This window comes from Panthera uncia (assembly GCF_023721935.1).
Source record: "Panthera uncia isolate 11264 chromosome A1 unlocalized genomic scaffold, Puncia_PCG_1.0 HiC_scaffold_17, whole genome shotgun sequence".
NCBI lineage: Eukaryota > Metazoa > Chordata > Mammalia > Carnivora > Felidae > Panthera > Panthera uncia.
Window position 1 is genome coordinate 99622282 of NW_026057577.1, and position 26984 is coordinate 99649265.

Here is a 26984-nt window from a genome sequence, read left to right on the forward strand (position 1 = left end):
TCATATTCTTTTGGGAAAAGATGCCAAAAATTTCTACTGAGGTGTATGCTCATTATCATCTTCCCAAGATTTCTTCTTCCACCAAGAAAGTGAGGAAGCAGTGGTACTTTGTTGTTGTTGTTATGTAGCTCATGAATCTCTAAGAATAGGAACAGAATTACTTTTTTTTTCTCTTTTCACTTTATATTGCTTTGTGGTAGATCTGTGTTATGCTACCTATATTCCTCACCTGCCCACTTATTTCTTCCCAGCATCTTCTACCATTAGAAGGCATACAATTCACTCACCTTTTGTTTTAGAAGTTAAGGTTTATAGTACACATATTTGATTTGTCCCAGTCTATCTTACTGACAGCTCACAGCTGAGTGTGTACCTTACTTTAAGCAAAGGAGAGTCTTTTGCTCAAGATTATGTCCCATCTTCAGGAACAGCCCATATGCAAAGATTGGTCAATGTTGGGCATAAGAGCTTGGTCCTCTTGCTTGCTTGAAGTTGGGACATACAACTTCAGAGTTCTCTATGGGATCAGCTGAGACCTCTTGGAACTACATCACGTTTTATCTTAAAAATGTTTTCTAATAAACTAGTTGAATGCAAATAATCTATCTTAGAGTCTGTTTCCTGGTGATACTGACCTAAGATAGTTAGAACCAGAAGACTAAATGAGAAGTAGACTCTAAAATGAGATTTTGGAATTGATTACTTCCTGGTCAGCTGGCAATGAGAACCCCAATCCTAATAGTAGGTGGAGTGTAGATAGCCTGTGACATGATGTGTCAGTAAAATTATTCAAATGTCTAATAGTGTTGAACCAAGATCAGATGTTGGTAGAAGGAAATACACTAGAAGAGTCAATAGCTCAGGTATGAAAGGTTTAGGGGAACTAATAATCATAATATCTGTGAAACTGGTTATCTTTGAGTGCCATGGATGCAATGCAGAAAGATAATGAAAGGCTGTGGGTTATTTGTCACTTATTTAAGTGTGCAAGTCAAAGGATTTCAACAGTAAGATATAAAGAAACCCACATATCTCAAAACCAGGAAATGGGAACACTGGCTATCAGGATCAGAATCAGGTTCCCTAAGAGCAGAGAATTTGAATTCCCAAAGCCATCAATTCTGCTATGAAAATTAAAGATCCTGGTTGGGAGGAAGTGGAATGCTGAATCTTGGGATGGGGATATTTAAGTTAAAATACCTGAGAAACTAATAACTTATTTTCTTGCTGAATCCTCTGGGCCTGCAGAAATGACCCATTATATCCTATCAAAAGTTAGTACAGTCTGTTTACTTGAAGATGATGCCAAAATTAATGTACTCAACACAGCTTTCTTTTGATTAGTGTTATCAAAATATATCTTTTTTTCCATCCATTTAATTTTAACCCATTTGTGTCTCTATTTACAATTTATCTTCTTATAAGCAGCAAATAGTTGGGTCTTGGGTTTTTTTCCCCCTCCAGTCTGCCTTATTTGCATGTTTAGACCATTTACATTTAATGTGATTATTGATATGGTTAAGTTTAAGTCTGTCCTCTTGCTATTCATCTTCTATATGCCCATCTGTTTTTTCGTTTTCTTTTCCTCTTTTTATGTCTTCATTTGGATTAATTGTGGCATTTTTTTGCCCAATTTTATCTTTTCTATTAGCTTATTGGTTGTAATTTTTTGTTATTTTAGTTGTTGATTTAGGGTTTAAAGTACACGTGTTTAATGTATCACAATCTACATTCAAGTAGTATACCCCTTCATCTATAATGTTAAACATGTAAGAACCTTATGATAGTAACCTTCCATTTTTCTTCTTCCAACATTATGCTATCATTTCACACTTTTACGTGTTACAAATCCTGGAGTACACTGATAGTCTTTTTGTTTAATCATTTGTTTTAGTTATATTTAAATAATAAGAAAAAAAATCACAAATATTTACCCATGTAGTTACCATTTCTGCTATTCTTAACTACTTTGTGTAGATCCCTGTTTCCATTCAGTATCATTTTATTACTGCTTCAAGGACTCCCTTTTCCACTTTTTTTATAGTGCAGGTCTTCTGTTTGTGAATTCTTTCAGTTTTCATATGTTTGAAAGAGACTTTATTTCATCTTCAGCTTTAAAAGATATTGTTACTGGGTATACAATTTTGATTGACAGTTTCTTTCTTTCTATACTTTAAATATGGACTCTTAGCTGCATCTCCTTAACCCATAGGATCAATGTCATTTGTTGCCTACTCTCTAGAGTGTTGAAACTGTGGTTTCATATATTTTATCACTTTTTATTATTGCTTCAGGTGGGAGTATAAATTTAGTTTCTAATTTCATCTTATCTGAAAGCTTTTATATTATATATTAATGTTTACCAGAGAACATTCATAGAGAAGTGACACTGAACAACTAAGTGGACAATAATGATTTGTCCAGGATATGTCAACCAGTTTCTGTCATTACCAACTCAATTCTGGGAGTAGCCATGGTGGCAAGGATGGAGGCTATCTACGAGTGTTGGGCATTAACTCACCCAGCTTAGTCTCACTCTGTTGCTGTTTAATCTCTAAACTGCCAGTAACAGAGCCAATACTGAGCCCTTGAAATGGCACCATTCCTTGAGAAGACCAACTAGCCATTTGGTAATCATTATTATAAGTTGATTTTATTGAATTCCTTCTACCTTGGAATGAAAAGAAACTAATGTTGACCGGAACTAGAATATGTTTTGGGTATGTTTTTGACTTTCCTGCCCATAAGGATTTAGCTAGCTCTATTATCCAAAAGGTTGGTAGTGTTTGATCCATGGATATAGGATTCCACATAACACTGCATCATACCAAGGGGCCACTTGATAACGTGTGAACTCATGGCAATATTACTTATTGCTCTATCCTCTACCACACCACTGAGAAAATGTGGACTGCCAGAGTAATGAAGTGATGAATGAACAGCTTTTTAAGGGCATAGAATACCACATACACTCTTAATCATAATCATTATATGATGCTGTGTCCATAGTAAGTAGACTATATAGGTCTGGGAAGCAATAAATGGTAGTAGAGTTGACCTGCTTCCTATTACTCCCAATGAGCCTCTTATGGAATTTGTATTTCTAATTCCTACAACTCTGGGTTCTGTGGGTGTAGAGAATAATGGTTCTCAGAGAAAGAATCCTTCTACTAGGGAACACAGCAAGAGTCTCATTAAAATCTAATCTATGGTTAAGAGTCCAGTCACTTTGGTATCCTTGTGCCAAGAAACCATAAGACAGGGAAAGAAGGCACCATTCTGGCATGGATAATTGATCATTATGATCAAGAGAAGATAGGGTTGCTGTTATACAATGAACACACCCAGATGATCCACTGGGTGTCTTTTGGTACAATCCTGCCTGATTTTGAACACAAATTGACAAATGCAGTAACCAGTCTGAGAAAGGTATACTTAACAGGGGCTTAAGCCTTGGGGCTTAGAATGGCAGAGGTGCCAGTTGAGGGTGAGAGGAATCTAGGATTGGTAGCAGAGGAAGGAGGTGATAAATATCTTTTGAGGTGTTGAGAACAGCTGTAGTGGTGGAAGGGCTATAGTTTATCCCACTAACTTTGCACTTGCAAGTCTTTCCAGGAAAAGAGGCCAACCAGAATCTTGGAGAAAGTGTTTCAAATGAAGCCAACTAATTTACTCCCAATGTATCTGGGTAGCACAAGGGGTAAACCCATGAATTTTGTGGTGTGCCCTCTAGATCACCCACCTCAGTATCACACCTCATCTTCGGCTTTTGGTAGAGTTATCTGCTGGCACAGCTGAGTCCCAGCAACTGCCCTCAGTGGAAGGCCAGTTTGCCCCAAGGTTATGTACCCTCCTCAGGAACAGCCTACATCCAATTTATGGACAATGTGGGGGGGAAAAAGTCCTGGTAATCTTCTTTCAATTCAGTATAACTCTGAAGACCAGACTAGCTTAAGAGTTCCATGTGGGATTGGATGAGACCACACTTATTGCTTTTTTGCAGTTTAATTTTTTCCAGTGCTCAGTACTGCTTCCTTTACCCACATGGGTGTTGATGAGTACATATCCCAATGAACTTCCTGCATGCAATCTTCCTTTCAGAGTCTGCTTCCCGGGGAACCTGATCTATATAGCACCTTTCCTTGTTCTTATGTAGCTTTATGCTATGAAACCAACTCTCAGTCTTCATTTAATATAAAATTGGGCTTAGGGTTTAATATAAGACCTGTATGGAACTGTCATGAATGACTACTGTTTCTGCCATTCAGAATCCATTAAGCTTTCTTCTGGCAACTGTATATGAATTTTCCTGCGAGGCTACATGTTGTTTTCCTTCTCATTTTGTATGCTTTGCCTGACATTGACTCTCTTCCAGTTTAAGGAAATTACTTGAGATTTATACCTAACCATTTGAAGTATCACTTTTCTCTGGCCAAAGTTCAGATATAAATATGTTATTCAATAAGAACCAATGAAGCAAAACAAAACTTATTTGAGCTGCTAAGGAAAAGGTAAATGTGCTTTTCCTACTGTATTTCAACCTGGAAGCCTGTGGTCTGGAACTACTGGCAATTATTTTGCTGCCTGAAATTGAAGCCAGCATTGAGGAAAGCAGAACCAGTAGAAGAAAAGTGTTTGGGTCCTTACATCATTATTTGAGCCCCTGGATCAAGACATACCTGAAGAAAACATATTCTTGGAACTTACATTATGTGATTCTAATACTTTTCCTTTTTACAATAAACTCTTTTGTGGGTGCCTGGGTTGCTCAGTTGGTTGGGCATCCGACTTCAGCTCAGGTCATGATCTCACAGTCTGTGGGTTCAAGCCCTGCGTTGGGCTCTGTGCTGTCAGTCAGAGCCTGGAGCCTGCTTTGGATTCTGTGTGTGTGTCTCTCTTTCTGCCCCTCCCCCATTCACGCTCTGTCTGTCTCTCAAAAAAATGATAAACGTTAAAAAAAGTTTTAAATAAAAAATAGTAAACTCTTTTGTGTTAAATTTCCTGGAAGTCTCATGGCTGATGTAGTAACTTACTGAACCATGTGGAAATGGAAAATTAAATTACTGAAAGCTCTTCATATGGAGGAAACAATTGCATGGAGGGAACTTAGATCTGAAAAGAATAAGGTGCCGCTTTGAGCATTTCAAATGCTCAAAGTTCTAAGTTGCTAGGAGTTCTAAGGAAGATTTAGCTTGATATTTTCTCCCTTTTTTAGTATATTCTATTCTTGTTACCATGATGATTACTATAATCACATCAGCATGGTATAAAAAAGGTCCTTCCATTAATTATGGAGAAAACAGGAACACTTTGTTATATTTTCTCAAATTATTAAATTTTGTACTGCAAATCCAAAGTCTTCCTCCAGATGAAGAAAAATGCTGCATTTTATGCAGAATGTCGTCTAGGGACAGTCTATTATAATCTCACTAAACCTCCATTCTCTAATCTATGCAATGGGAAAAATTTCTCCCATCTAACAGAAAAATTGTAAGAATGAAATAAAATGCTATACAGATAGGTGCTTTGTAAACTACAAATGAATGAATAATTGCCCATAGCTTTTATTGATGGGAACTACTCAGCAATAAATACATAAATAAATAAATGATGTAATGCCAAATCTTTAATTTGTTTATAGTAAGCTAAAATATATAACATGATGTTGACATGGAGATTTACTTTTCTACTTTTTTAAGTTTATTTATTCTGAGAGGAGGTGGGGAGGAGCAGAAAGAGAGAGGGAGAGAAAGAATCCCAAGCAGGCTCTGCACTTTAGTGCAGATTTGGACGCAGGGCTCCAACCCATGAACCAAGAGATCATGACCTGAGCCAAAGTAGGGTGCTTAACCAACTGAGCCACCCAAGTGCCCCTGCTTTTACACTTCTTTTTTAACAATTTAAATCGAAATTAGTTAACATATAGTGTAATAATGATTTTAGGAATAGAATATAGTGATTCCTTACGTGTAACACCCAGTGCTCATCCCAACAAGTGCCCTCCTTAATGCCCATCACTCATTTAGCCCATCCCCCCTCCCAACATCCCTCCAGCAATCCTCAGTTTGTTCTCTGTATTTAAATTTCCTATAGTTTGTTTTCCTCTCTGTTTTTATCTTATTTTTGCTTCCCTTGCCCTATGTTCTTCTGTTTTGTTTCTTAAATTCCACATATGAGTGAAATCATATGGTATTTTACTTTCTCTGACTTATTTCACTTAGCAGAATACACTCTATTCCATCCATATTATTGCAAATGGCAAGATTTTATTACTTTTGATCACCAAGTAATATTCCATTGTGTGTATGTGTGTATGTGCATGTGTGTGTGTGTGTGTATGTGTGTGTGCGCGCGCGCGTGTTGTACCACATCTTATTTATTCATTCATCAGTTGATGGATATTTGGGCTCTTTCCATAATTTGGCTATTGTTGATAGAGCTGCTATAAATATAGGGATGAATGTGCCTCTTCGAATCAGCATTTTTATGTCCTTTGGGTAAATGCACAGTAGTGCAATTCCTGATTCATAGATTAACTCTGTTTTTAAGTTTTTGTATACTGTTTTCCAGAGTGGCTGCACCAGTTTGCATTCCCACCAGCACTGCAAAAGGGTTCCCCTTTCTCTGCATCCTTGCCAACATCTGTTATTTCCTGAGTTAATTTTAGCCATTCTGACATGACAGATGGTATTTCATTGTGGTTTTGATTTGTATTTCCATTCTGAGGTGGTATCTCATTGTGGTTTTGATTTGTATTTCCCTGATGATGAGTGATGTTGAGCATCTTTTCATGTGTCTGTTAGCCATCAATGGAACAGTGTGTATTCATGTATTCTTTGGAAAAGTGTCTATTCATGTCTTTTGCCCATTTCTTCACTGGATTATTTGTTTTTTGGATATTCTTTATAGATTTTGGATACTAACCCTCTATCAGATATGTCATTTGCAAATATATTCTCCCATTCTTTTGGTTACCTTTTAGCTTTTCCAATTGTTTCCTTTCCTGTGCAGAAGATTTTTTATATTGATGAGGTCCCAATAGCTCATTTTTGCTTTTGTTTCCCTTGCCTCTGGAGACATGTCAAATAAGAAGTTGCTGTGGCTGAGGTCAAAGAGTTTGTTGCCTGTTTTCTCCTCTAGGATTTTGATGGCTTCCTGTCTTACATTTAGGTCTTTACATTCATCCTCTCTGAGTTTATTTTTGTGTATGGTGTGAAAAAGTGGTCCAGTTTCATTCTTCTGCATGTCACTGTCCAGTTTTCCTAACACCATTTGCTGCAGAGACTGTCTTTTTTTCCATTGGGTACTCTTTCCTGCTTTGTTGAAGATTAGTTGGCCATATATTTGTGGGTCCATTTCTGGGTTCTCTATTCTGTTCCATTGATCTATGTTTCTGTTTTTGTGCCAGTACCATACTGTCTTGATGATTACAGCTTTGTAATACAGTGTGAAGTTCAGAATTGTGATGCCTCCAGCTTTGATTTTCTTTTTCAACCTTGCTTTGTCTGTTCAGGGTCTTTTCTGTTCCATATAAGTTTTAGTATTGTTTATTCTAGCTTGTGAAGAATACTGGTGTTATTTTGATAGGGATTGCATTGAATATGTAGATTGCTTTGGGTAGTATCAACACTTTAACAATATTTGTTCTTCCAATCCATGAGCATGGAATGTTTTTCCATTTCTTTGGGTCTTCCTCAATTCTGTAACATAAACTTTCTATAGTTTTCAGTGTATAGATCTTTTACCTCTTTGTTTAGGTTTATTCCTAGATATTTTATGGTTTTCGGTGCAATTGTAAATGGGATCAATTCCTTGATTTCTCTTTCTGCTGTTTCATTATTGGTGTATAGGAATGCAACTGATTTCTGTGCATTGATTTTATATCCTATGGCTTTGCTGAATTAATGTATCAGTTTTACCATCTTCTCGGTGGAGTCTTTTGGGTTTTCTATATAGGGTATCATGTTATCTGCAAAGAGTGAAAGTTTGCTTCCTCCTTGCTGATTTTGATGACGTTGATTTGTTTTTGTTGTCTGATTGCTGAGGCTAAGGCTTCCAACATTATGTTGAATAACAGTGGTGAGAGTGGGCATCTCTGTCATGTTCCTGACCTTAAGGGGAAAACTCTCAGTTTTTTTGCATTCAGGATGATATTAGTGGTGGATCTTTCGTAGATAACCTTTATGATCTTGAGGCATGTTCCTTCTATCCCTACTTTCTTGAGGGTTTTTATCCAGAAAGGATGCTGTATTTTGTCAGATCCTTTTTCTACATCTCTTGAGAAGACCATGTGGTTCTTATCCTTTATTTTATTAATGTGATGTATCACATTGATTGATTTTCAGATATTGAACCAGCCCTGCATCCCAGGAATAAATCCCACTTGGTCGTGGTGAATAATTCTTTTAATGTATTGTTGGATCCAGTTTGGCTAGTATCTTGTTGAGAATTTTTGCATCTATGTTCATCAGGGAAATTGGTTTGTAGTTTTCTCTTTTAGTGGAGTGTTTATCCAGTTTTGGAATCAATGCTGGCCTTGTAGAATGAGTTGGAAGTTTTATTTCAATTTCTGTTTTTTGGAACAACTTCAAAAGAATAGGTGTTTGCTCTTATTTAAATGTTTGGTAGAATTCCCCTGAAAAGCCATCTGGCCCTGGATTCTTGTTTGTTGGGAGTGCTTTTTGACTTCTTAAGTAAAATAATGTATTAAATAGTTGTTAAGGCCTCCATGGCCTATCCAGTATTTTTTTTTAATTGAGCTTATTTGTAGTAAAATGGATGAGTCTCTGTTCCTAGAGATTAATACCTTGGAGTCTAGGAGCAGACATCATGCAGACTTCCTTTCTGGTACTCCTCTTCACTGTTGTTATAGCTTCTTATTTTTTCCTTTTAATTTTGTTTGTTTATTTATTTATTTTGAGAGAGAGAGAGAGAGAGACAGAGAGGAACCAATCAGGGGAGGAACGGAAAGAGAAGGAGAGAGAGAATACCAAGCAGGCTCTGCACTGTCAGTGCAGAGTCCAATGCAGGGCTTGAACTCATGAACCATGAGATCATGACCTGAGCTGAAATCAAGAGTCTGTGGCTCAACCGACTGAGCTACCCAGGAGCTCCTGTTGTTATGTCTCTTGATGCTTCAATTACTGTATTTATCTCAGGATACTGAAGCAATCGATATGTCAAGTGCTTCTTCTAAACTGAGAACTCCTTGAGACCAGGGCTTATATCTCTTTTAGCAATCTATCAGTGCCAAGCAACTCACAGTGATTGACAGATTGCTAGTACTAGATCAATGTTTGTTGAATTTAAATTGAGACTATCCATTGCTTGATCCTTATGTTTCTTCCAACAGATTTATTGTTCTTTCCTTTAGTTTTGGAAAATTAGCAGTAATTTTTCTACCTAATTTATATTGATGGAAGAAGTCTTGGTTATTAGATCCAGCTTCTAGGGCTTTATCTGGACCAAATCAGAAAGATAGATATCAGATAGAGCTATTGATAATGATTCAAAATACTTTTATTCAAAAAAGTAATGTATACGTGATTGAAATGTTCTTTTAAATTTTTTTTTATTTTTTTTAACGTTTGTTTATTATTGAGAGACAGAGAGAGACAGAGTATGAGCAGGGGAGAGGCAGAAAGAGGAGGAGACACAGAATCTGAAGCAGGCTCCAGGCTCTGAGCTGTTAGCACATAGCCTGACGTGGGGCTCGAACTCACAAACCGTGAGATCATGACCCAAGCTGAAGTCGGACACTCAACCAACTGAGCCACCCAGGTGCCCCTAAAATTTTTCAATGTTTATTTATTTTTGAGAGAGAGAGAGAGAGAGAGAGAGAGAGAGAGAGACCAAGGGTGAGCAGGGGAGGGACAGAGAGAGAGAAACCCACAGAATCTGAGGCAGGCTCCAGGCTCTGAGATGTCAGCACAGAGCCCTACACAGGGCTCAAACTCACCAACCATGAGATCATGACCTGAGGTGAGGTCGGAGGCCCAACCAGCTGAGCCGCTCAGATGCCCCAATTGAAATTTTCAATAATTTAGAATTATTTAAAAATTTATTAGTAAGTAGAGTGTAAAAACTATTAACTTCCCTCTTAATCATCTCCCAATCTCCTCCTTTTCCCAGTGAGAACACCTATCATGTTTGGTACATATCTTTCCATATATTTTTCTTTGCATTTGGAATCACATGTGTGCACATGTATGCACAAATACACCCTATCTATACGAAAAATATTTCCATAAACAAAATCATACTATGAAGATTTTCTGGAATTTCCCCTTCTTTTCAGTTAGTATACCTGGAACCACTTTGCAAATCAGCATATAGAAGTTGTTTCATGATTTAAAATGGTTGTATTGCATCACTAGCATACTATAATCTTAATTAATGTGTGCTTTTCCCTGTTGATAAAATTTGTTTTTGTTTTTAACTGTAAAAAGAAGGCAATAATAATTTTGAACATGTTTCTTTGAATATGTCAGGATTCTGTAGCATAGATTCACAGAAGTGGAATCACTGAGTGAAAAGACATGCACACCTAAAATAGATGCCAAATTACCCTCTAAAATGGTTGCACCAATTTATGCTATTAGCGTGAGAGTATTTCTTTTCATGCATTGGCAGCAATGGATATTATTTATGTTTATATATATATATATATATATATATATATATATATATATTTACCAGCTACGGTGTGCAAAATGTTATCCCCTTGTTATTTTATTTACATTTACCTAATTACCAGTGAAATTTTCTTGAAGAATGAAATCTCTTCTAATGTTCTCAACAAAGTTTACATTCTGTGGTATTTCTGTTAACATTTGAATCATTATTTTAAAAATCAAGACATTATAAAAAAGAAGAATGACATCTTGCCACTTGCAATGATCTGGATGGAGCTAGAGAATATTTTGCTAAGTGAAATAAGTCAGTCAGAGAAAGACAAATACCATATGATTTCACTCATATGTGGAATTTAAGAAACAAAACAGATGAACATAGTGGGAGCAAAAAAGAGGCAAACCAGGAAACAGACTCTTAACTATAGAGAACAAACTGCAGGCTATTGGAGGAGCGGTGATCAGGGGGATGGGCTAAATAGATGATGGGGATTAAGGAGGGCACTTGTGATGAACACTGGGTGTTGTATGTAAGTGATGAATCACTAAATTCTACACCTGAAACTAATATTACACTGTGTGTTAACTAACTGGAATTTAAATAAAAACTTGAAGAAAAAAAATCCAGGCCTTGCGAAATTGCATATTTTTCTAGTAGGGGATGTATGAATAGTGACTCTTTAGTTGTTTTAACTGTTGAATTATTTGACTGTAACTCACTTGAAAAGCTAAAAAAGTGGCGCCTGGATGGTTCAGTTGATAAAGCGGCTGACTTCAGTTCAGGTCATGATTTCATGGTCTGTGGGTTCGAGCCCCATGTCGGGCTCTGTGCTGATGGCTTAGAGCCTGCAGCTTGTTTTGGATTCTGTGTCTCCCTCTCTCTCTGCCCCTCTCTTGCTCACATTCTGTCTCTCTCTCAAAAATAAATAAACATTAAAAAAACGAGAGAAGCTAAAAGATATTCCCAAGCACTTTCTCCATTTTCAAGCCAATTTCCATCTTCTGGACATTCTGTCCACTCAGACTCTGCTCATTCTGCTCACTGGTTGTCCATTATGGTATGGTGCATTTAAAGCAAGGTGGTTCTTTTGCTAGAAAAGAACTGTTTTGAGGTTCTTCTTTTTTTTTTTTTAATAATTTTTTTTAATTTTTTTTAACGTTTATTTATTTTTGAGACAGAGAGAGACACAGCATGAACGGGGGAGGGGCAGAGACAGAGGGAGACACAGAATCGGAAGCAAGCTCCAGGCTCCGAGCCATCAGCCCAGAGCCCGACACGGGGCTCGAACCCACGGACTGTGAGATCGTGACCTGAGCTGAAGTCGGACGCTCAACCGACTGAGCCACCCAGGCGCCCCAAGGTTCTTAATTCTTAATTGTTAATTCTTTAAGCATGGTTCTTTTAGTATTTTGAACATATTTATAATAGCAGTTTGGTAGTCTTTCTCTGCCAAAGCCACTATCTGGAAACCCTCAGAAACAGTTCCAATTGTCTGATTTTTTTCTTCCTCCAGTAGGAATAAAACTTTCCTTTTTTTTTCTTTTTTTTAATGTTTATTTATTTATGAGAGAGAGAGAGAGAGAGAGAGAGAGAGAGAGAGATAAGGGGAGGGGCAGAGAGGGAAAGAGAGAATCCTAAGCAGGACCCACACTCAGCATGAAGTCTGACGTGCAACTGTGAGATCATGAACTAAAATCAAGAGTTGGATGCTTAGCCCACTGAACCGCCCAGGCACCCCTCCTATTTCTCTTTATATCTAACTTTTTTGTTGTTAAAAACTGGACATTTTTGATGTATTGTAAAAATTCTGGATTCTGATTTATTCCTTTCTGGGTTTTGTTGCCTCTTTGTTATTTCCTTGTTTAGTAAGTTGCCTGGACTAATTCTGTGAAGTCTATCTCTCCTTTGATGTGTAGCCACTGATGTCTCTTCAGTGTTTTTGTTGTTTTTTCTTAATTCTTGCTTTTATTTAAAAATCTGGTTTCTTAGAGGTCATCCTTGAGTCAACATGGCTTGGTTTTCAGCCAATGATTGGTCAGAGGTTGTGTTTATAGGGGAGGAAGAAAAATTTTTCCTCCATTCATCTTAGGTTCTTGGCTGAGGTTCTGTAATAAAAAATTAGCAAGACAAAATCAAGCAGAAGCTTGTTAACATGTGTGTATATGAGGAACTCAAGGAAGAGTAACTCAAAGAGGTGGCTTAGAATTCAGGTTTATATAGCATATTCAACAAAGAACAATATATTCTTCGTAAAGAAATGACAGGACAAAGGAAAGCCATTTTAGGCCTCTGAGAGCAGCAAACCATTGGAAGGTAAAATACATGAAAAACTACCGGTAGATAAAGGCTACCAGGCTGATAAGATCTAGAGTTGTGTCCAGTGATTAACTTTTGTCCTTCTTGATGGAAAGGACAGGAGAGACACCTTCAAAACTTTATGTCCTGCTTTTAGCCAAATAAGGAGAAGGCAGGGAGCTTTTCTTATATCTGCTTCTCAAATGCCTTCAGCTCAAAATAATCCTTGTGTTAAAGTAGCATATTTTGGTGTGACATATTTTGATTTACTTCATGTTCAAACATCACAAACCAGTAACATTTCCACTCTTTGTCAAAGGATATATGTGTGGTTTGGGGAATTCATTCAATGTTCCATCAATTTACAAGTCTTTCCTGACTTGCTACTTTGCCCTCTTGTTTCATCTCTACCTGTGTATATGGCCTCATGATCAGCCAGGGGTGTGTGAATTACTACCTAGTCTCACCATGTACTAATGTGCAGCTTCTCAGACTACGGGGGATATGTAACCTCTTCAAGGCCTAATATGTATATCTCATTCTCTGGATCTCCTTGTTAAATTTCTAGCTAGTCTGCCAGTTTGTTACTAGATCCAACCATCATCACCTTAGGCCATTTACGACCTTGGTCTTCTCCATTCTTTTAACATCAAGATGGCTACTCTTTCTGACAGTGCCCAGGAGCATGGGCTTTTTCTGACCTTTCCTCCAAGTCAAGACATTCCTCTCACGTAACAAAATTGCTGTTTTTCACAGCTCACCCCACCTCAGTAGAGCTGGAAACTGATGGTGCTGGTTGGGGGTTGGTAATAGCTCCAGGCCAAAACACCACAGACTCCCCCTATTATTACCAAAAACTCAGGATTTTTTTTTTTTTCTTGAATAGACATTTCACAGTTTGTTGTATGCCTTTGGTCCATTTACAATGAAATTGTACCTTTGGCCCATTTCAAAATTCTGAGATGTTAGCTTTTGATAATTTCATTCAGTTTTCTCATTGCTTTATGAGAAGATCTGCTGAGCACCTTACTCTAGCATTCCAAACATCTTGTTCAAGACACTTAGCAGTTGTTCTCAGGGCCATAAAGATAAGGTTGCAGAGGCTGTTTATTTCTATTTTTTGAAAATTTGTGTAATTAAATACAACTGGTTTGGTGATTTATCTGGGCACTTGGCACTTATTGCCTACTAATAATCATCTCTTTGTTTAGAATTTTCTTGTAATTACTCAAAACAGTTGCAGAGTATGATGACATTTTATTTATTTAACATTTTCCTTATCAACTGCTAATTGAGTAACCTTACACTGGTTAATAAAGTGAATGTTTTCATTAAATTCTAGTATTTATTTAGTTCTCTTTCTGACTTTCACCTCCCTGATTCTTCACTTCATAGATAGCAATGTGCTGCTTTTGTGGCACATGGAGATTATTAAGTGACAATTCTCTGAGACTCTCTTTCCCTTTCTGCTCTTCCATTCATCCCTGTGGTTAATGGCTTTGCAAAGTCTCCCTTCTCAAGGACATTTTTTCAACCAGTTTCAGGACCCCGTTTAGATCATTTGTGTTCAGTCTTGCCTCTTACATTTTTCTTTTTTTTTTCTTATTTATAGTTTTCTCCCTTTGTAGTTGAGAGACATACTACTGCCTTAAACAGTAACTTTTAAACCTTTAAAAATCTCTAAGTTAAGTGGAATGGTAGAATAGAAGTTCAGGCCTAGAAAATATAAATTTGGTTCTGATTCTCTTCATCTGTGAAATTAAGAAGTTGGGCTAGTTCAGTTCTAAGATTACCTCTGGCTCCATAGCGCTGTGATTCTGTGGATTTGAATTCCCATCTTAACTCTGAAATATGCCTATTTAATAGATTTGGTCTTACACATTAAAACCCAATTAACATATATGTGCAACAAATAAGAAAAATAGGTATGTGTTAATTAATTGCTCATTTAATAAATTTGTCCTGGGAGGGTGAGATAAAATTTAAAGATTGAAATAAACCTTCTTCCTTTTCATGACATGTTCTCAAACACGAACTGTCTTCTGGAGGTGATTTGGGCCCAGCAGCTCCCTCTTTCATAGACGAGGAAAGCATTGAAAAGTTAATAGACTGGCAGGCAAGGTCACAGAGGAGGTTAGTGTGAGAGCCAGAAATGTGATTTCTAACTCTAAATAGCCTTCCACTCCCTGCTCATCCATAAGCCTTTGCTGCTGCCTTCTCCTTCTTCTGTTTTTAGAAACACATTTAGACCATTTTGAGTTGTGCTAATTATTCAGTGTGTATTAAATATCCATGTGAATTTGGAGACTGAAACAATTTGCCATGTATTTATTGCATCTACACACTCTGAGCACATGCTTGGCTTGTAAATGAGTCACTATATTACTTCACAATATAACAATACATTGATACTTATATTAAATAGTTGTTATTTTACAAGTTTATGTTAATTTTTATTTGAAATATTTCAAAGCAAATATGGCCATTTATTTACTCCCTGTTAGAGAAAGTGCACTTTATTTTTATTATTTCTTTTCAACTCTCTCTTTCCTTTTGGTTGAGATTAGAATTAATCTTGGCTCCTTTGCCTCCCCCAAATAATAAAAAATGTCTTTTACTGAATGTCTACTATCTAAATGGCCCTATGCTAAATACTTTACAAAGAGGGATCTAATTCTTGAAATAATCCTGCAAACTAGGACTTGCTTTGCAGGTGGGAAGACTGGCTTAGAGAGATGAGTAACGTAGGGACCTACTGCTAGTAGGTGGTATGAATGGTTTTCAAAGACAGAACTCTGACTCTAAAACTTGCATCCTTTTCATTACCTGACATATATCTTCCCTGCCTACCACTCCTTTGGGCTCCTTTAAGGCATATTTGTGGATGTTGGTTATTTTATTTTATTTATTTTTTGTCTGTTCTGTATCTAGTTTTTATTTTGTTTTTGGAACTGTCTTTTTTTGCCATGGCATGCAATTCTGAAAGTGTTCTTAATTATTTGGCCCTGATTTCCCTGACAAAAGCTTGGGCATATAATCCAAATAGGGATTGCACAATCGAAAGGCTGACATAGACATTCGGGGTACTCTTTTTGCTGAATTTGTAGGCTCTGAGGACCATATACATTATCTCTGCCTTTATACAGTGAGGGTTATCTGGGAGAGCAGCGATTAGGGAAAGAGTGAGAGACATGATAACACTGTTTGAACCCCTTCAACCTTCTGTGCCTGAGACCAGTCCATCCCTCTGTAACTTCCAGATTAAGCATAACAATATATTCCTGCTGTTGCATAAACCAGCTTCAGTTAGATTTCTGCTACTTGCAAACAAACAGTCCTAATTGAGAATTCCTAACACGTATGTACTTTTATAGGACTTGAACAGCATTGTGAAGCTTGTCAGTGATAACTTCATCCCATGTAATGCTGACTATTTGGTGGTTACATGGCTGTTCCAGGTGATCAACCCAAGCTCCTCAACCTGGAGTCCCAGTGAAGGCAACTATTTGCCTGAGTGAAGACTCAGGTATGTAAAATTCATGATGACTGGGTAGAGATGCCCACTCATCTTCCACAATTGGGAAAGGAAGTCTGGGGGGAAGAGATGCAAAGGACTTAAGAATGATAAGCTCTTCTTAAGGTTGCATTTAATTTGATGTGCTGAAGCTTCTGTTCTTGGTGCTGAATATTCATGTTTTGTGAGGAATCCCAGAGGCTTCACAACAGTGTCATTTTCTACAATTCTAGAGTGAAGAGAAATGTGCCTTTTGCTGATAATGTACCTGAAGGGTGATGAAGGTGAGCTGTGGAGTTGTTTTTAACCATTTGCATTCTGACAAGTCATGTTATAAAAAGCTCACAATTCAGAAGATATTAACACTATGGGAGTTCTTGCTTAATTCCTGGTAAACTTGTTTTTAAAGGAGGATATGTGGAGGGCAAAAAGGCATAAGTAACCCATCTTTTAATAAACCCTGGTTAAACTCAGTGTGAGATGCATGCATTATTTCAAAGTAATTAACTTCTTGACTCAGTTTAAATTGCCATAAATTACATCTGCACCAATGACTTAGCCACCCTCTCCCCCTAGTAGTGCAAAATGTCATGGGTTGATAACAGGGTTAGAAGTAAATTGAAGCCAAAATGAAATCTTAATTCATGCAGGTTGATAGGATTCCTTATCACTACTCCCTGTTCAAATGCAAAGACTTGCTATCTTTTTACTTGCCAGCACTTTCCATCATGCTATTGGAAGATTTCTTAATAAATACTATTCTGAGGCATTTGCCTTTGGGGAAGCAGAGTAACAGGAGAAAGTGAAATGTGGTTAGATTAGAAAAACAGAAACAGACTTCTTACATGAAGCAATTGGGAACAATGGGTGGTAGGTTAATTGAAAAAGTCATTTTGAGGGGGAATCATAAAAAATAAAACATACACACTTAAATGTTTTATTTTAATGTAAAAAATTTAAATATATATTCATTTGCCAACTTCATTAACATAATCTGAGGCCTTTCTTTGAGCAGATCTCCACCACTTGGAGTTCTGTATCTTTTTTCTTGACAAAACTGAATCCATGAGTCTATGTCTCTCATATCCTATTTCCAGGTTCCATTTCTTTAGAAAAGGTCAGATTTAAAAATATGTATGAGGCTGCCTATTTCCAGATTCCATCTAAATTTTTTGGATTCCCCCATTTTATTCACATGAATTTCCATAGCAATTTTTGATAGTGGTCCTATTTAGAACATCTTTTCACAACATTCACCTTGGTTTTCATAGTAAAACACCTTCCATTGTTTTTTGAACTCATATTTCAGTGGCTAACACAATAGCTCATTAAATATTTTAATTGCCTTGATAACTTCACCTGGTATAAACAAAGTAGGAACAAACACAATTGACTCTTCATAAAAGTACAGCCTGACTAGTGGGCCCATAATTGGGTAGAAGGCTAGGAAGATGCCTGTAAGTTTGTCATGCTATGGATATTAATTTGGTGAGCTTATCGGAAGGAATGGCACAGATCTGTTAATCTAATGAATAGTTTAAATGAAGGTTAATTAGGACTTGCTACAGCATAATGTTTTTAGAGAAGGAACTGGACTGAACCTTGTACTCAACAGACATTTTTTTTTTCTTTTTCAATCACTGATCTTTGCCTCAATGAGCAAGGAGAAGAAACCCGCAAGAAACTCAGACATCATTAAAAGTAGACTGTGTGTGTGTGTGTATGTGTGTGTGTGTGTGTGTATGTTTTCAGAGTGAATAAGCCAATTAGAAGTGAACTCTGGTATCCATTGTAGCCACTGGGAGTGGGATGGAGAGGTGATAGGTGCATGCCTGCTGTGTTTGAAACAAGTGCAGGTAAGACTATAACCAGACTGGGACTGCTGGGGTACACACTTGTTTAAATTCTGCTTTGAGACCTGACTCAATCCCAAAGACAATCTCCAGTGAACTTGTTATCTCACAAATGTCGCTGCCTTATTCCCTGTGGCTTTACAGGGAGGAATGTCAAAGTGATAAACTGGAAAGTGCATGCTGCCCTTGCCCGGCTGCTGTAAACATGTATCCAGCCTTCTCTCTATCAAAATCCCATAGCACTTGTTTGCAATCAGGTTCCATCCCCATACCATAGCAAGGGAACCAGAACTATGACAGGATGGCAGTTATAAATGTTTGGTAGCTTGGGGTAGGCTATAGATCGTTGAACATAAATGCCATCTTTTTCCAACTAAACTGTGTTGCCATTACAATTTATAAGAACCAGTTTTTAATGCATTACTGATTAATGGGACAATACAATTATACCTATTAATGAAAAATAATTCTTGGTGTGCTTGGGGCTACAGAATTATTGAATTTGTCATCTATTGAGTATCTACAGGCTATAAACTTATTGGAGCATAGAGTAGAAGGCAAGAGGAAAAGGAATTGTGTTCACATTTTGGTAGATGCTAAGCAGGATCTTGCTTCTGCCTTGTGTGGGCAATCACCAGGTCTTATTGCAATGGATGTTACAAGCCTCTGTAAACATTCACACCACAAATGGACATGCAGAAGCCTTTCAGTTTATCCTGCTTTCTGAATGTTCCCTTGATAGGAACATGATTCATAGGTAATGAAATCTAAGCCATGTGGTTCTCAAGGGTTGTGGGACTGAGCTCCTCCTAATGGGAAGGGCTGATTCCAGATAAGCAGGCCTTGTTCTGATGTGTGATCAATGCTGAGAATTCTGTGCCTTCCTCCCACTCCCCAATCAGAAACAGGACAGGAGGAGTGAAGAAAGGGGGTCTGGACTCAAAAGAATTGTTTGTAGAATTTGTGAAAGGCTTTTTACTTATGCTATTAACTTTGCATGTATAGTATTAGATGACATTATGGGGACAGAACTGTTTTCTATTAATATGAATAAGAAAATTAGGTATTTTTTTTAGCCTTTTTTCAAAGACTTCCTGACTCATTTCCCTCCTTGCTTTCTTTTGAGTTCTAGCTCTGACTCACCCATGAAGTTTCTAGTTAGGAAAAAAGTGAGAAAAGCTAGATTTGGTCCCATAGGTAGATAACTATGATTAGAAACACTTACGTGTTTATGTTACTATATTTTACATGTGGAATTACATGTCAGGTAATTATAGTGGGCATAATTATCTTTCTGCTGCAGTTCCTTATAACATAGGTATTAAAAAATGCTAAAGTGTTCTTTTCTGATATCTATGGACAATTGGATAGTGTCACAATTGGTTTTTAGTATCAGAATGTGGTTGTGGGCACTTGTATAAAACAAGACATATTCTTATTTAGGTAAATGGAAATGTTACTTACTGTAGCCACTGAAAAGATTATTATAAATCTTCTCATGATGCATTCATTAAAAAATAAAAATTGTGTCCTAAATAATTGAAGATATATTAATGATTCATACATGTGGGATTACTTGAAAAGCTCAACTTGTCCTTTAAGACACCATCTCTGCTGATTGTCAGGTGCTTTCATTTCTTGCAAATATTTCCTGTGCTTTTCCAATGACATATACTTTGTGCAGATTTGTGTATTTATTAATGACTCATCAAGTAATGTAAAAAAGGTGACAATATTGTATATTACATAATGACATTTCTTCTTTCTAGAGCTAAGTATTTTATATTAGCAGTTAGCCATGGTGCAGGATAGATAGCTATATGATGGGTAAAGTTTAGATTCAATTAATAAGACCTTTTAATATTTGGAAATTAAACAACTTAATTTTGTACTGCCAAAAAAAAAAAGAAAAACTGGTCTGATTTTAGGGTGACTCTGGGTCTGCTAATTAGGAAAGAGGCAGAAGCAATATAACACATCAGAAGCAGAAGAGTGACTGACTCCCAACAACTAGTGGAAATAAAGTAATTGTAGCTCAGCCGTAATTTTGGATCAAATGTGAAGAGTGTTTGGTTCTATATGTAAATATCAGATATTCTCAAATAGAGAAAAGATGTTTTTGTGTTTAGAGGTGCTATTCTTAAGCTATCAAATATTGAAAATATGCTGCAGTCTATGGAAAAATCAGCTTAAAGTTTAAGACTATGTAGTTTCTTTATTCTACTTTTTTGTTAGCTCATCAGAATGAGAAATGTAAGCCTCAATTGTTCTCAAGGGCTTAACGGGCAATCTTGTTCAACTTTTCCCATATCATTGATTTATTCTGGACATTGATCAAGTCTGACCCTGATCCAAGAACTGATGTGTGGGAAACAGAACACCACAATGACCATAGCACATATTCATTCAGGCTCCAAGATCTCTGAGAAAACTCGAGATCGTAAGGTTAAAAATAACCTGAAAGGACCTGAGTGAATTGCCCTTGGGAAATGTCTGTTTTTTAGTACACAGATAGGGGTGTTTTGCTTAAAGGAAGCCAGCTGTATATAGTACAGTGCATTCACTCCCTTCTTTGTCTTTGCTTCTATTGTAAAAATTCTTATCAGAACATATATATCTGCAAGATTGCTCTCGTTCGCAAGATACATACGATAGCTGAATCAGATGTACATTGTTGACATGCTTTGCTAAACTTCTGTTGTTAATCATTTCTGATCTGTTTTTCCTGAAAACGTGTATAAGAAGATGTACAATAAACCTTGGTACCTCCGGCTGTTGGCTCGGGGTCCCCTGTGGCTCCCTATACTGTCGTCTCTTTTTCTCAGTTCTTTCACTGCCCCAGGTACACGGCCCATTGAGGTCGACATTGATGCTTCAGCATTGCAGGGACTTTGGCCTGAAGTGGGGTAGCAGGCAAAGCTAATCACCGTTTGGATCTCATCCAGACATGAACCATTTCAGTGTATTATCTGTTTCTATAGGCTTTTAAAATATCATTTCAATACCAAATTTGCCATGACCCAGGGACTCCTCAGTCAAATTCTACGAGAAAGTTGAAAGAAATATGTCATCATTGATTAAGTCAGCCCACAATTGATTGCCTCATCCTATGACTAGGACCAAGTATTGTCAGAAGGATATGATACATTATTGAGTTATGTTATTATCAGCCATATGGGTAACATGAAAAATACTAAGAGTAGTATACTCAAGTGGAAGAAAGCTTTTAAACTTTGCTCCTTTCTTCATTAATTATTGGGAAACATTTGGAGGCAAGATAGTTTTGATTGACTACATATCTGAATATTGCTTTGGGGGGGGGTAGTTTCTTTCTGGCTAATTGAGTTAGAATACCTCTATAAAACTACATTCATTCAGAATGTGAGATCAGTTAAAATTCTCTAAGAGTGGCTATTGGTAGAAAATAGAAAAATGACATATCTTTCCTTATTGCCAAATGAAAAGTGGATTTGTAGGATTTTTGAGGTCTGTTATGGGTACCATTCAATGATACCACAGGTATCAGCCCATATGTGCTGGTATCCACTTATACTGCCTTCCTTTCTGTTACTATGGAAAAACTGTTTTCCTACTTATGACCAACACTTCCCTGGTCCCCATTTTCCTGTGCTTTTTAAAGAATTATGGCAATTTCTCTTTTCCTCTATAATCAATTTTCCCCGCTCTGATTTTTCATCAGTATAATGACATAGAATATCATCCACTAAAAAAGAATCTCTTGCATTTACTTCCCTCTCTAGCTCCCATCCCCTTCCTTAGCTTCTCCATAACAAAACTTCCAGAAAAACAATCAATTATCACCTGTGGCCAGTTTCTCTCCTCCCGTATTTCTTGGCAATTCTCTCCTCATGCCGTCGAAGTTTTCTTGTCAAAGTCATCAGTGACTTTCCTTTTGCTCATCAAATGACCAATCCCTGGTTCTTATCTTACTTAACTAAGTAACTCCTGTAACTTACTTATCTGACACAGGTGCTTATTCCCTAATTTTCAGTGTAGCTTTGGGAACACCATTCTTCCTTGATTCTTCTTTTACCTCACTGGGTACTTTTTCTATCTTTAACAGTTTCTTCTCATCTTCCTAAATAGTTCTTCTCATCTTTGGGTGTCTTGAGGCTATATCCTTAGACAATGCCTTTTCTTTACCCAACAGTCCCTCACTTTGTGATTTCATCAGATCTCATGGCTTTAATACCTTCTAAATATTAACAACTCCAAAATTTCTGTCTCCAAACTTGACCTTCTTCCCTGAACTCCAAACTTACAGATTCAAATGCCTACTTGTCATTTCCATTTATTTCATTGTATTGCAAACCTCCTAAAGTTAATATTGTATGTCTCCAACTGTGCTCCAATTTCTGCCCTTTGCTCCCCAACATTGCTGTTTTACTAAAGGGAAACTCCTTACTTCCAGTTGCTCAGGCAAAAGTTAAAAAAAAAAAAGGAAAAAATAAGTAAAACTAAAGAACAAAATCAAAGATCATGGAGTTGTCCTTCACTCTATTTTTTCCCAAACCCCACTTCTAATTTTTCAGGAAATCCTGTTGGCTCTACAGTCAAAATGCATACAGAATTGATCCATTTGTCATGTCTTTCATTATGATCACCTCTGTTCAACCTGCCAAATATTTTGTCCATGTTACTACTTTGGTCATCTAGCTGGTCCCCCTGCTTCCACACTAGCTCCTCCTGTGGTCTACACTCAACACAATAAGCAGAGTATCTTTTTACAGCTTGAGTTAGATCATGCTCTTCTCTTCACTATCACCAATTGACATCCCATTTCAGTCAGAATAAATACCATAGACTTTTCCATGGCCTAACAAGCTTTTAAGATCAGCCCCTCCACTACTTTTCTAACTTCATTTCCTCATTTTCTCTTCCTTTGGCTCAACTTCCCAGTCTAGTGTCCTTGCTGTTCCTTAAACATTCCATTTAAGCTTCTGCTCCAGAGCCTTCCCTGATCCCTCTTCTTGGGACACTCTTTCCCCAAATATCCCATGAGTCACATGCTTCCTTTCTTCAGATCCTGCTCAAATGCCACCTTATTAGTGGGACTTTCCTGGTTACTGGATATAAAAATAACACTACCTGCCCTAAATTTCTATCACCTGCCCTATTGCTATTTATTTGTTAATTTGTTTGTTGTCTACCTTCTCCCACATGGAAAATATATGTTCCCTGAGGGCAGCATTGCTGAACACATGACAAAATATACATGTAACACAGGACAGTGCTTCTTAAACCTGAAGGATCATTACAGTCATCTGAATAGCATGTTAAAAATGAAAAATCTCAGATATTTTTGCATAGTCACTGCAACATTCAAATAGATGGTAGAGCAATGTTTACTGGATAGCTAAGGGTCAGTAATTATTTGTTGAATGAATGAAGGACTGCATGTGTGTATAACCAGTGATTCACTCCCCACTCTTCAGGGGAGTGAATTATTATTTCCCTTTTTACTAAGTGCATATCTTAACTGAGTGCAACACTTGTTGAAAGGCACCGAAACAAGTAGAAATATAGATTATCTCTCAATTTATTTTGTTTGTTTTTAGTTAATTAAAGGGATTACTGTCATGGTTAATAAAATTAAGCCTAATCACCATAATCTCACAGAACAATCTTTCCTCAATCTTGGAATGAAATTGTCAGGTGTTGAAAAGTCCATTTGAATAATATAGGTCAGGTTCAGGTAGACAAACATAGGTTGGAGTGGGGAAAAGCAAATTTTTGGAAGAGTATAATTAGATGTATAATAGTTATAGAGCTCTACCCTCTAAGTAACAATACACAACTAAAATCATCTGAAACTATGAGGATATTTAACAAGAATTCTGGATGTGTGGTAGATTTTAGGATTAGCTAATTTAGTACCTCAATGATGACACTTGTCTAGCCATTGATGAACCACCATTTTTGGTGGTTTGACTTTTCATGGTTATGATTACTGCATCGTGGTGGCTATATGGTTACTGTAGCTCTAGACTTTATGTCCTCCTACAATTACATCCATGAAATATATGTATGTATAAGAGGAAATGTGGGGGAATTTCTCCTTACATATCTATCTTTAAAATTTTTTTAACGTTTATTTATTTTTGAGAAAGAGAGACAGAGCATGTGTAGGGGAGGGGCAGAGAGAGAGGGAGACACAGAATCCGAAGCAGGCTCCAGGCTCTGAGCTGTCAGCACAGCCCGACATGGAGCTTAAACTCACGAACCATGAGATCATGACCTGAGCGGAAGTCAGACGCTTAACTAACTGAACAACCCAGGTGCCCCTCTCCTTACATATCTTTTGACTAGGAAGGAAAACTATTCCCAAAGTCTCTTAGCAGAAGTTCCCAGATTGTGCCCCATGTCCAAGTCTGAAATTCAAAGTGTCTGATAAGCTGAGTGTTGGATGTTTTGGGTTTTTATAATGCAAGGCAGACTGTGCCAGGAAATAGGCACTTCTGGAAACAGGAGTGCCAGAACAAACATGGTGAATACCTAGTATAAAAGTAGAGGAATGCACATTTTTAATTTAAATTTGTGAACAATTTTCTCCCTTTCAATCTTCTTTCCAAGACAAAGGCTTTCTCTGGGTCTCAGGAGGATGGTGGAACATTTTTGTGAGTAAAAGAATGAAGAAGGGCACCTGGGTGTCTCAGTCAGTTAAGCGTTCAACTTCAGCTCAGGTCATGATCTGACTCACTTTCCTGAGTTTGAGCCTTGTGTCAGTCTCTGTGCTGATAGTTCAGAGCCTGGAGCCTGTGTCTCCCCCTCTCTCTGCCCCTCCCCTGCTTGTGCTCTGTCTCTGTCTCTGTCTCTCTCTCAAAAATAAATAAACATTAAAAACAAAGAATGAAGATAAGAATGTATTTTAAGGAGTAATTGCTTTGGTATCCCTAAACCTAAATGGGTTTTACTAATCTTTTTGTTTTATACCTATTTGTAATCGTTGTAGAATTAGGGTTTTTGATGATATATGTAGCATCTTGTTCATGAGTGGTTACTGAAAATAGTTAATTATTTTTTGAAATAAGCTTTTAACCTTAGAGTAGTTTCTGGTTTACAGAAAATTTGTAAAAACAGTATAGAGTCCTGTGATACCCTATACTCAATTTCCTGTTTTTTATATTTAAATATCATACATTTGTCACAATTCTTGGATCAATATTGATTCATTAGTATTAACTAAAGTCCATACTTTATTCAGATTTTCTTTGTTTTAACCTAATGTCTTTTTGTTGTCGTTCTTCCAGAATGCCATCCAGCACACCACATTAATGGTTATGTCTCCTCAGCTACTTTTGGCCATTAAAGTTTCTCAGACCTTCCTTGTTTGTAGTGTTTTTGACAGTTTTAAGGAGTACTGGTCAGGTACTTTGTAGAAATCCCTCCATTGGGATTTGTCTGATGTTTTGCTCATGATTGGCCTTGAGGAATGTGCTCTTGGGAGAAAGAACACAGAGGTAAAGTTTGATTCTCATCACATCATATCAAGGGAACACACTATCAACATGAGTTATCACTGTTGATATTTACCTTGATCACCTGGCAGAGGCAGTGTTTGTCAGGTTTCTCTACTGGAAAGTTATCCTTTTTCCCTCTTGTTATACTCTGCTGTTTGGCAAACAGCTGCTACGAATCGCTTAAAGACAGGGCAGTTATCATTTATCTTATTCTTTTTTTAAAAATATAATTTATTGTCAAATTGGCTTCCATACAACACCCAGTGCTCATCTCAACAAGTGCCCTCCTCAATGCCCATCACCCACTTTCCCCTCTCCCCCACCCCCATCAACCCTCATTTTGTTCTCTGTATTTAAGAGTCTCTTATGGTTTGCCTTTCTCCCTTTCTGTTTGTAACTTTTTCTCCCCATCCCTTCCCCCATGGTCTACTGTTAAGTTTCTATCATTTATCTTCTTGAGGGAGGAATATCCATATAAACTGTGTGGAATTCTAAACAGATTTCTCTCTTCTTTCCCATTTCTTTATTTAATTGCTTATTAATATCAGTATGAACTGGTGCATATGTATTTTATTCTTTGGGTTATAATCCAATATTACTTTAGTTTGCTCAAATTTTTCCAGCTTTGGCCACTGGGAGCTCTTTTAATTAATCCTGTTCCCTTTGACATACTTCCATTACTGCATGTGTGTATGGGTGTGTGTGTGTGTGTGTAGCACTACAAGGTGCTTCAAGCTCATCTTGTATATTTCTTGCCATATTCCTACAGTCATGCCATTTCTCCAAAGAGCCCTGTTTCCTTTCATTGAGAATGGTGTTAGAAGCCAAGATCTGCATGCTAGATACCATGGCCTGCAGGTATCTCAGCCAACAGACCAAGGAAATATATATGTGTATATACATATCTATAAACATTTCTATTGTAACCATCTGTCATTACCCTAAACATGAGTTCATGTGGTATCTTCAAGTCTAATTTATTACTGCTTGCATCTGGCTAGTCTCTCCTCTTGCTTGTCTTTAACATTGCATTCCAACAATGAGAAATCTGGTTCCTACCATCCATCATCCATTTACTTAATTTTTCAATTACAGTGTACTTTCAAAATTGTTAGCTCGCACCCCCACGGGAATACAAATGCAGTACACTGCTTGCTTGCAGTTCCCTTTACTTTTTGTATTTCAAATTCCACTCATTTTTAAAGTTGT

At 37.2% G+C, this 26984-nt stretch overlaps 1 long non-coding RNA gene across 2 annotated transcripts in view; it reads left to right on the forward strand.

The window, feature by feature from the left end:
* LOC125934456 (uncharacterized) overlaps window positions 1-26984 on the forward strand; it is a 114470-nt gene that overhangs the window by 36049 nt on the left and 51437 nt on the right. For both annotated transcript variants that reach the window (XR_007461408.1, XR_007461409.1), the window contains 2 exons: window positions 16302-16453; window positions 16675-16732. This is a non-coding gene — a long non-coding RNA (uncharacterized LOC125934456). The remainder of the gene's footprint in view (window positions 1-16301; window positions 16454-16674; window positions 16733-26984) is intronic.